Source organism: Ambystoma mexicanum, chromosome 3q, assembly GCF_040938575.1.
Source record: "Ambystoma mexicanum isolate Mex_15411 chromosome 3q, UKY_AmexF1_1, whole genome shotgun sequence".
Lineage (NCBI taxonomy): Eukaryota > Metazoa > Chordata > Amphibia > Caudata > Ambystomatidae > Ambystoma > Ambystoma mexicanum.
The window spans coordinates 1,194,174,787-1,194,186,322 of NC_090926.1; positions in this window are offsets into that span (position 1 = coordinate 1,194,174,787).

Below are 11,536 nucleotides of genomic sequence, written 5' to 3' on the forward strand. Positions count from 1 at the left end.
ACTCAAGGAAGAGAACAAGGAGCAGCAGTCAGGAAAACAGAAGGCTGCAAAGTAGGAAGCAGGTCTGCAGTCAAGAGTGGCACTAGGTACAGGCAAACTGTATTGGACTGCGGAGGACTGTAGTAGGCTGAAAGGCAGGGAGTCCAGAAGAACAGGACAGAGAGCCCAAAAGAATAGGGCCGCTAGGTAGGGATCCCAGAGGAGCAGGGCTGTAGGCAGCGGAGGGAGACAGGCTGCAAGGAAGGAGCCCAAAGGACATGGGCTGGAGGCAGCAGAGGGAGCAGGCTGCAAGGAAGGAGCCCAGAGGACAAGGGCTGTAGGCAGCGAAGAAGTGCAGGCTGCAAGGTAGGGAGCCCAGGGAACAAGGGCTTGGAGACAGCAGAAGGTTGCAAGCTGCACGGTAGGGAGCCCAGAGGACAAGGGCTGTAGGCAGCCGGAGTGAGGCAGGCTGCAGGGCAGGGAGCCCAAAGGACAAGGACGGTAGGCAGCCGGAGTGAGGCAGGCTGCAGGGCAGGGAGCGCAGAGGACTAGGACTGTAGGCAGCCGGAGTGAAGCAGGCTGCAGGGCAGGGAGCCCAGAGGACAAGGACGGTAGGCAGCCGGAGTGAGGCAGGCTGCAGGGCAGGGAGCCCAGAGGACAAGGATTGTAGGCAGCCGGAGTGAGGCAGGCTGCAAGGCGGGCTGCAGAGGACTGTAATAGGCTGCACGGCAGGAAGCCCAGAAGACAAGGGCTGTAGGTAGAAGACAGCGGAGAGTTATCGGCTGCAAGGCAGGGAGCCTGGAAAGGGCACTGGAACAAAACAGGATAATGCAGCAACAGGAACAGCATAAAAAGTAAAGGGTCAAGGCAAACAGGAGCGGGGAGAACTCAAGATGCAAGACACTGTGCTCCTACAGGCAGCTGCTTATATACAGCTCTGTCCTGTTCTGAGGCAGGCTAATTGACAGCACCTGTAGCAGCACACCTGAAGACAATCTGCCTCCTCCCTCTCTGGTCCTGAGCAGGTGGAAGCAGCACTGGCCGCTAGGGCTTCTGGGGATTGTGGTCCCAATAACGATGAATGAGAATAGCCAGGAATTGAGGACTGCAGCCAGGTGCATTATGGCAAATGTAGTTAATTGAATAAAATAAGAAAGAACCAAAGTTGAGCAAATGGAAATAAAAGACCAAGGCGTGAAAAGGAGTTTTTCAAGGAGTATTAGGAGGATAAATGAGTACCAAGTAGTCCATGATGGTTGCCAATGCGTGCGCCAGTGGCGCGGGCATGACAGTATGCCCCTCTCCAGGCCCCTCTCCAGGCCCCCTGAAGACTGACCAACAAGAAGAGCACGTCCAAGGCCTGTCACACCGCGAGAGAGTCTTATACCAAAAAGGCACATCATGAAGCACCAAAAACTGTTTAATGCTGCAAGGTGAGAGTCTTGAAGGGAGGAGACATTACCAATGTTTCGAACCTTTGAGGTATAATTCAGAAAAGACAACTTCTTAGGGACCAAATACCCAACAGTGTGTTCATGAACTGAGGAACTGTGGAGATGTGCTGCAGACTCCATGGCATATATTGCTTTGAAAGAAGTGGTCTTCCTTAGGACTGGCAATGTGACAGTGCTGAAAGGTGGAACCAGAGATTCAGCTGAATTGGTTGCTCTAGGACGGTCGTCCAAATAGTCAGAAGCAGCAATGGCAACATGAAGATTTGCGACAGAGACTTCAGGAGTAACAAATGTTGCAGGAACACCATGAGTTGCAGGAAGATCAGGAATGGCAGTAGGAAATTCAGATGCTGTAGCAGCTGGATGTATAGGTGTCACAGGAGCACCAGCCGACAGGGATGCAACTGAGACTGATGGCGTAGTGACTGGTAGTTTAGGTGCTGCAGAGGCACCAACAGGATCTACCGGAGCTGTAGCCTTAATAGGAGAACTTTTAACTGGCTTTGCAACAGGTACTGTCCTTGCAGGCAGAGAGGAAGGGGGTGCTTTGACTGCAGTAGGAGTGATCTGAGATGAGGCATCAGTAGCAGATTCAGGAGTACTAGCAGGGGGAGCAGCAGAGATTGGGCTAGCAGATCTTGTAACAAGTAGCATGGTGAATGTAGGACCAGGAAAGGGTAAGCCTTCCGAAGTCTGGCCTGCAAAGTCTTGTGTGCCCAAGTTGATATATGGATCTGGGGTATTGACAGTAAGCAAAGTTGGATTCCAGACAGGTACTGGGTATGTTTCAGGATCTGACTCCTGGTCAGGAGTGCCAATGTTCATAGAAGCAGAATACATCTCAGATCTGGTCACTTCAGTAGAGGCTGTAAGTGGGAGTAAAGGACTGACATCAAGGGCCAGAATGGAACAAACCTTTGACTCAGCGGAATGTCCAGTCAGATGATTACAGTTGATCTTTGGTGTAATGGCCATGTGAGCGATCTGGCCCACTGAAGGATTCCACTCTTCACTATCTGAACGACAGCCTGTGTTACTGTGGCTATAAGTGAATGAACGGTGTCAAGCTTTAACTGGTATGTATATGCCAAGTTCAGGTCTTCCAACTGCTCTGTATAAGTCTGTATCCTCTTCTGTGTTACCAGTACAGGGCTTAATCTGTTAAACTCTAAAGACAGAATGTCGGTTGGACATAGTGTCAGATGGTCTGGTAAATTGTGTCCCTTAGCTAGATTCTTATAATGCAGATAGACAAATTCATCATAGAGGTCTTCGGTTTGTCTTTTAAGGCTTAAGAGTTGTTCTTGTAACAGGTATGTTCCATTAGCCTGTTCTACAGCTTCAGAATCTGGTGCAGCAGAAAATTCGGGTGTTGCAATAGGAAGACTGACCTTAGAGTTATCATGGTTAGTAATTACTGGGGAAGCATTAACCGATGGTCAGTATTGGTCTTTTGTACCCAGGACCAGCTGCACTAACCTCAGGATACTGAATGCCTTGTCCGGTTAAATGAGTGTTTACAGCAGTCAGGGGAGGCTGTGTAGCTTGCCAAGCTGATCTTGAGCATATCACTTTGGCAACAGCGTACTCTGGTTGAGAGTCTGCCACAATGAGTGCAATATCCTTGGCTGTAGCAGTGTTACGACATTGGTCCTGAGACAGGGTGGCCTGGGATAAAGGAATACAAGGTTCGTGTACCGGCTGAATGTCGAATGTAGTGTCAGAAGAAATGCCAGAAACCGCATGAGTGTTTTCCACTGGTTGGGCTAACAAAATCTGCAGGAATTCATTTTCTTGCTGTAACTCTTCTATAGATAGAGAATGTGGATCATAGTTGCAAATGTCATAGTAGTTACACATGGAAGGGTCAGCGAGCCAGTGAGTGTAGTACTGTGCTTGTAAACCTTTGTTTGCTAGGGCGAGTCTGTCTTTTAAACTATGGTTTTTGTTTGCAGTCCTTAAGAAAACTTTAGCTTTTTGCAGAGGTTTCTTGAACCGAAAAGATAGCATCTTTGGTCTGTGTGTGCCCTTCCTGCCTATGGAACAAGAATCTTTTTGGTCTTGCATTCTGTCAAGAATGGCACTCTGTCAAGAGTGGTACAGGGTACCCAGGTAGGGTTTGGGTGGCTGTACTGAGGTAAGGTAGCAGATAAGCACACACAGCAGGAAGTTCAACAAGAAAGAAGAGTAGGAAACAGTAGCTGTGAGCCAAAAGGGGCAAAAGATACAAAGGTACAAACAAACTGGATTCCCTCTTGGGGTGTATGCTGAAATGGGAAAGAGTGTTCCACGAACCTTAGGAAACTCCAGCCTTCTGCACAGATTGCTATAACAGAGGCCCACGCTGTATGCTCATGGCTGGGAACAACAGCAGTGGGTGTCTGTAACACTGAAAACGTGACAAAGGAAGGGGCAGAGGTTGCCTGCCGGAAACCAACAGGCAAGCTCTGTACAAAGGGATTACATAAGACACATGAGAAGACAAGAACAGAAATATCCAGCGAAAAAGAAGTCAATGAGCAATCTAGCAGAAGGAAATGCAGTTAGACTGAAAACAGATAACCTAAGGTGGAGTACAGAGGACTCAAGGAAGAGAACAAGGAGCAGCAGTCAGGAAAACAGAAGGCTGCAAAGTAGGAAGCAGGTCTGCAGTCAAGAGTGGCACTAGGTGCAGGCAAACTGTTTTGGACTGCGGAGGACTGTAGTAGGCTGAAAGGCAGGGAGTCCAGAAGAACAGGACAGACAGAGAGCCCAAAAGAATAGGGCCACTAGGTAGGGATCCCAGAGGAGCAGGGCTGTAGGCAGCGGAGGGAGACAGGCTGCAAGGAAGGAGCCCAAAGGACATGGGCTGGAGGCAGCAGAGGGAGCAGGCTGCAAGGAAGGAGCCCAGAGGACAAGGGCTGTAGGCAGCGAAGAAGTGCAGGCTGCAAGGTAGGGAGCCCAGGGAACAAGGGCTTGGAGACAGCAGAAAGTTGCAAGCTGCACGGTAGGGAGCCCAGAGGACAAGGGCTGTAGGCAGCCGGAGTGAGGCAGGCTGCAGGGCAGGGAGCCCAGAGGACAAGGACGGTAGGCAGCCGGAGTGAGGCAGGCTGCAGGGCAGGGAGCGCTGAGGACTAGGACTGTAGGCAGCCGGAGTGAAGCAGGCTGCAGGGCAGGGAGCCCAGAGGACAAGGACGGTAGGCAGCCGGAGTGAGGCAGGCTGCAGGGCAGGGAGCCCAGAGGACAAGGATTGTAGGCAGCCGGAGTGAGGCAGGCTGCAAGGCGGGCTGCAGAGGACTGTAATAGGCTGCACGGCAGGAAGCCCAGAAGACAAGGGCTGTAGGTAGAAGACAGCGGAGAGTTATCGGCTGCAAGGCAGGGAGCCTGGAAAGGGCACTGGAACAAAACAGGATAATGCAGCAACAGGAACAGCATAAAAAGTAAAGGGTCAAGGCAAACAGGAGCAGGGAGAACTCAAGATGCAAGACACTGTGCTCCTGCAGGCAGCTGCTTATATACAGCCCTGTCCTGTTCTGAGGCAGGCTAATTGACAGCACCTGTAGCAGCACACCTGAAGACAATCTGCCTCCTCCCTCTCTGGTCCTGAGCAGGTGGAAGCAGCACTGGCCGCTAGGGCTTCTGGGGATTGTGGTCCCAATAACGATGAATGAGAATAGCCAGGAATTGAGGACTGCAGCCAGGTGCATTATGGCAAATGTAGTTAATTGAATAAAATAAGAAAGAACCAAAGTTGAGCAAATGGAAATAAAAGACCAAGGCGTGAAAAGGAGTTGTTCAAGGAGTATTGGGAGGATAAATGAGTACCAAGTAGTCCATGATGGTTGCCAATGCGTGCGCCAGTGGCGCGGGCATGACAGTATGCTTCCATGTTGTCCTTGATTTTTAGACTTTCGTCCTCAAGACAGTTTTCTCTGGCACAATCATGCAAGTCAGCAGACCTTGCGCGAGGGGACTCTTCTTGTTTTGGCCATATCTGACCTCCACAGGAAAGCCTTGCATTGGCAGAATCCAGGAAGTAATTTGGGAATTACTTACATTTCCGGCCCGGATTCTGTCACTTTGGAGATACTGCAAATGCTGGTGTGGAGTCTCCACTATGATGTGTTCCTTCTGGATAAACGGGCGGTAATTCTTCAATGCCCACACCGTTGCCTGGAGTGCCTTCTCACAATCGTTGACTTTTTCCTCCACAGAGGATAAAGTTTTGCTCGCATAGGAGATTACTTTATTGACCTTGTCATGCTTTTGATATAATACTACGGTCAAGCACGTATTTGAGAACTCTGGCAGGGTAAGCTAGGCAAGGCGCTTGTGAAAGGCTTCTTTTGAGTTGTCTTACTGCCTCGGCTTGTTCTGGACCCCACTCCCACTTGACCCCCCCTTCAAAAGATGAATCAGGGGTCTGGTGATCTCTGCGTAGTCCTCAATGAACTTTCTACTGTAATTAGTCAGTCCAAGGAGGCTCCTTAGTTCCTGCAGAGTTGCGGGGTCTTTCAATTTATGGAGTGCTTCCACTTTCTTTTCCTGGGGACAGAGACCCCGAGGAGTAATCTCATGCCCCAAGAAATTGACACGGGTTCTACACCACTGTGCCTTTTGAAAGGAAAGTTTTGCTCCGGCGGCCCTCAACTGTGTCAGAACATAACGGATCTCTACTATGGGTCCCTCCACAGTCGAGCTTTTGAGGAGAACATCATCTACATAGGCCAGGTTACCCTTTTCACCGAGGTCGGCATGGCCTTATGAAGAAAAATGTTGAATTCATTGCCGGAGTTGATGTATCCGAAGGGAGTCCGGGTCCATGTGTACTGCTGCCCTCCAAAGGTGAAGGCCAGCTTGTATTGGTCCTCCCTACTGACAGGTTCAGTCCAGTACCTATTGGTCAGGTCTATTGCATTGAATACCTGTGACCCCTGGATCTGGGCCAGCCCTTGGTCAATGTAGGGAAGAGGCCATCAGGAAGTATGGATCCGTTTGTTGAGCTCCCTAAGGTCGGCGCAGAGTCTCCACTGGCTGTTTGGCTTCAAAATCCCCAGCACCGGATTATTGAAGGTGCTGTGGACTGGATCGATTATCCCACGGGACTCAAGGTTCTTAATTATTTCAGTAAGGGACTCCAGTGATGCGAGAGGCAAGCGATATTGCTTCACAAACACTGGAGCCATGCCTGGTTCCTTGGGAATTTTTGTGTGGATGTCGGTGCGACCACAGTCATATGAGTCCACCGCAAAGAGATCTTGAAAATCCAAGAAAACTTGTTTCAATTTTTCTTTTTGCTCCAGAGTCTCACAGGCATCAGCTAGGTTGACTCTCTCTTCAATCATCTGCATGAAGCCTGGAAAGACTTCCGGTTTTGCTCTCCCAGCGGCCTCCTCCAGCTGGGTGGAGAAGTCCCTGGTCAAAGTGCTGATCTGGACTGGTGGCTTCAGGTGGGGGAAAGGCAGCCCTCATGGACCTGGAAAATCACCTCATCCCTCCTGAAGTCACAGGTCACAACCTCCTTACCATAAGGGCAGGAAGTGTACACCAGGAAGGTCCCCCCATGCCGGGTAAAGATCCTGCCTGGTGTTGTGTTGTCATCACTATCACTGTCAAAACAGTCCTTGGGGATTGGTCCTAACAGTTCATTACCTAAGTCTATGGAAAAATGTCAGTCATCAACCGCCATTCCAATAATGGTGCTTGCGGCTAGAGTGATACTCTTTAAGTTGCTGTTATCCACCTCTATTGGAATGGTGTCATGTTCCATGTTGACTAGTGGTGTTGGGTTTACCCCCAACCCTTGCTGTTAGAGAGAAGCATTTAGATGAATATAGGCATCAGGGTTTTTCAATTTCTCTCCTCTTTTAACTTTCACTTCCAGGGAGAATTGTCGGGTCCTTCCTGGGATGGTGACTTCCTCTCCAATCTGAATTTCAACTGCATAAGGCAGCAATTGATCTGACCTAAACGCTTTCTCTGGATCATCAAAGCCCATGGGATTATCCGCTAATCGGGACCAAGCTTTGAAGTTTATTAGGTCCAAACTAATGGCAAAGCAATTGAGAATGTCACTGCCTAAGTAAAAGGCGGCAGTGACGTCTCGCACAACCCAACAATTATGGACTATGCTCTTGTTGCCTATGGAGATTTTGAGCATACACCTGCTTGGCAGGAGATGTTTGGAATTGAGTGTTTCCAGATCCATTTCCCATTTCTCTACCAGTTTAAAGGTGGGAATGGCTATCACGCTCACCTGAATCTCTGCAGGAGCGATGTAGTTTGCCGACCTCGGCCCTGCCCTCTTCTCACCCGAATACTGGGAGTTTTATCTGGAAGGAGAATGACAGGTTAGGGAGTGGTGGTACCCAAACCCAGGGAACCCCCTCTCCCCCCTGTGTGCTGCAATGTAGTGTCTGGGGGCTCACCTCTTAGTTTGGGATGGCGGGTTCTCCGTCCTGCCTCTGCAGGGGCGCTAAGGTGCGGGACCAGCTGGCTGTTGCGCTGACTTGATGCTGGTTGCTGCGCTGGTTCGCTGATGTAAACTCCACCGTTTATTTTGGATAGTGGAGTTCTGGAGCTCCCAAAGAGTGTCCCAAGGCCAGTTACCTCACTTGAACCTTCGTACTGCGGGAATAGCAGATGTGCACAACGGATTCCTTTTCGGATAAGGTAAGTGCTATATGTCCTTGGAATCCCAGTTGCTTCACTGGTTTAGCGCGTGTGAAAGAGTTCAGGTCCGTATTGTCTATGAAGGTATATGCCAACAATGTGTCTTTAAGTTCTAACCTGCCTTTCCTTTCTTTTTTCTCTTTGCAGGTTGCCGGAGTCACTCAGGGACAGAAAATCCAAAAGAGCTTGCAGAGAAGATGGGCGGGAGTGACTTGTCGGTCCGCGAGTGGAAAAGGAGTCACGAAACCTCCGGACGGTCGCTGAAAAAGGTGAGTAGGAAACCGCATGTCAGCTTACATCTCTGTTCTTCTCTTTTCAGGAGAGGTGATTGTAGAGAAGAAGACTGATCTGCCAGTCACAAGGGCTGAAGAATGCTGTAGAAGTCTCAGGAACCAGGTAAGCGTGTGCTCGAAGCTACAGAAAGCACACGAAGCATGGGTTGCTCATTGGGCGTGGCTTTTATAGAGAGCCACGCCCGAAGACTAGAGTGTTCAACTTAGTTCCGGGTTGGTACAAAAAGGATCCATACTAGTGGAAACAGGAAGTCTCATGTTATTCTATGGGAGTAGGGAGTACCAATGGATGAAATGGATATTAACCCTATCCTTGCTCGCCATGCCCTCACCCACAGTGCTCCTGTCTGTTTTCCCCTCTTGCCATGAATTGAATATGAAGGTGACTTGGAAGTGCTAGCTATGCTAGTGCCCATGACAGTCCTCCCCCTCAAGGCCCCTCTCAAAGGTGTGCTTCCTGGACCAGGCTTGGTGGGATTGTTCCGATGGTATTTGAGTAGTAACCGAGGGGCATGAATGTTCTCGCTTGGCTCCCATGAGCTACCTTGGGGCCCATATCCCTTCCAATCCACTAAGTAATACAGGGTGTTTCGTACTATCTTGGAATCCAGTATTTGCTTTACCTCGTACTCTGGTTCCTCCCATTTGATTTCTATGGGGGCTGGTGGAGTTAGTGTTCTAGTCCCAGGGTGTACAGGTTTCAACAAGGAAACATGAAAGACCGGGTATATGCGCATTTGTTGTGGTAGAGTCAACTTCATGGCAACAGGAGTAACTACGCTTTCAACTGTGAACGGGCCTATGAACTTGGGTTGGAATTTTCTGGCTCCTTTTAATGCTATATATTTAGATGCAAGCCATACCGAATCTCCTGCTTGGTAATTTAGGGCCTCTCGTCAGTGCCGATCAGCATACCTTTTTTGTGTAGCCTTGGCTGCCTCAAGATGTTCAACTGCATCTTTGGTTGCTTGTGAGATGTTTTCGTGTAAGGTCTTAATGGCTGGCATTTCGGTGGCTTTTGGCGGGTCGTATGTTGAAGTTCTTGGGTTGCGGCCATAAAGAGTGTAAAATGGCGTCATGCGTGTGGAGGCGTGTACTGAATTATTGTATGCGTATTCAGCTATCCACAGGATTTCCTCCCAAGCGTATTCTGTCTGATGTAATAAACAACTGAGGTATTGTTCCAGAGTTTGATTTGTGCGCTCTGTTTGCCTGTCTGTTTGCGGATGGTGACTGGTGGACAACCGGATTTCTATTCCGGCCAACGAGCAACAATGCTTCCAGAATCGTGACACAAATTGGCTTCCCCTGTCGGAGACTAATATGGACGGAGACCCATGTAACTTCACTATGTTATTGAGAAATACCTGAGCCAAGGCATGAGCAGATGGAATGCCTTTTAAAGTGATGAAATGAGCCATCTTGGTGAACAAATCTACCACCACAAGGACGGTGTTAAATCCCGAACTGGGAGGTAGGTCTGTGACAAAGTCCATAGAGACGGTGCCAGGGTGTGGGTGGTATCGCCATTGGTTGTAATAAGCCGGCGGGCCTTTGTCTTGAGGCCTTGTTTTGAGCACATGTTCCACATGAGTTGACAAAGTCGTGGGTGTCTTGTCGCCAAGTTGGCCACCAGTGGGATCTTTCAATCTTTTCAGCAGTCTTTGCCACTCCTGGGTGCCTGTCAATTAGTGAATTATGGTAGTTAGTGAGTATTTCTTCCTGCAAGGTACGCGTTGGAAGGTAAAGATGATCTCGGTAATACGGTAGGCCGTTCTTGATGGAAAAGTTAACTCCCTTGTTTTCCCATTTTTGTAATTCTCTGACGGAGAGACTATCCTTTATCTTCTGCTTGAATGCCTCCCATGAAGAATCATCTCCACACAGACCCAGGATTTTGTCACCAGGGATAATCTCCACCGGATCAGGAATGCTGTAAGCTTGTTCCCCTTTGCCGATGCGTGATAAAGCGTCTGCCTTCCCATTTTTTACTCCGGGCCGGAAAGTGATCACAAAATCATATTCTGATAGGAACAGAGCCCAGCTAATCTGTCTGGATGATTGTGCTTTAGCCGAGCGCAAGTACTGGAGATTTTGGTGATCAGTTATTATGGTGATGGTATGCTTGGCTCCGAGTAAATAATGCCTCCATTCCTTGAGGGCCTCCTTAATCGCAAGCAGTTCCTTATCCGTGACTGTGTAATTCAGTTTGGCTGGGGAAAACTTCTTTGAACAGAAAGCCACGGGGTGAAGATGACCTGTGTCGGGATTCCGTTGGGATAAGACCGCTCCCATGGCTACACTTGAAGCGTCAGTTTCAACGATGTAAGAGAGGTCAGGTTGTGGATGTTGTAATACGGGGGCTGACGTAAACCTGCTCTTTAGAGCACGGAATGCCTCTTTAGCTGCAGGAGTCCATTCAAATGTTCAGTGCTTGCGTAGAAGGGTAGTAATAGGATGTACCATGTGTGAAAATCCTGGTATAAAACATTGGTAGAAGTTCACAAAACCAAGAAAGCTCTGCACTCCCTTTAGAGACGAGGGTGATGGCCAAGTGAGGATCGCCTCTACTTTTCTATTGTCCATTCGGATCCCTTGTGGTGACAACACGAATCCTAGAAACTCGACTTCAGTGACATAGAAGGAGCATTTTTCAAGCTTGGCATATAGGTGTTTTTTGCGTAACTTGTGGAGAACTGCTTGCACATGTGCTACATGTTCTTGTACGGGAGCCGAGAAAAAATGAGGATGCCATCTATGTACACTACAGCACATACGTCTAACAGTTCTCACAGGACATCATTCATGAAGTGCTGGAATGCCGCCGGCGCATTACATAGACCGAACAGCATTACCTGATATTCGTGGAGGCCGTACCAGGTGCGGAACGCGGTCTTCCATTTATCACCCCCTTTACGCGCACCAGGTGATACACCCCTCAAAGATCCAACTTCGTAAACACTTGCTCTTGTTGTACTTGGTCAAGCAACACAGGTATTACTGGTAATGAGTACTGGTTCTTTACCGTGACTGGTTTAACGTGCGAATATCGATGCACGGTTTTAGGTCCCCCTCCTTCTTTGGGACGAAGAAGAGGGGAGAAGCCGCGTGAGATTTGGAAGGGCGGATAAAACCATTTGCGAGATACTGGTCCAAGTA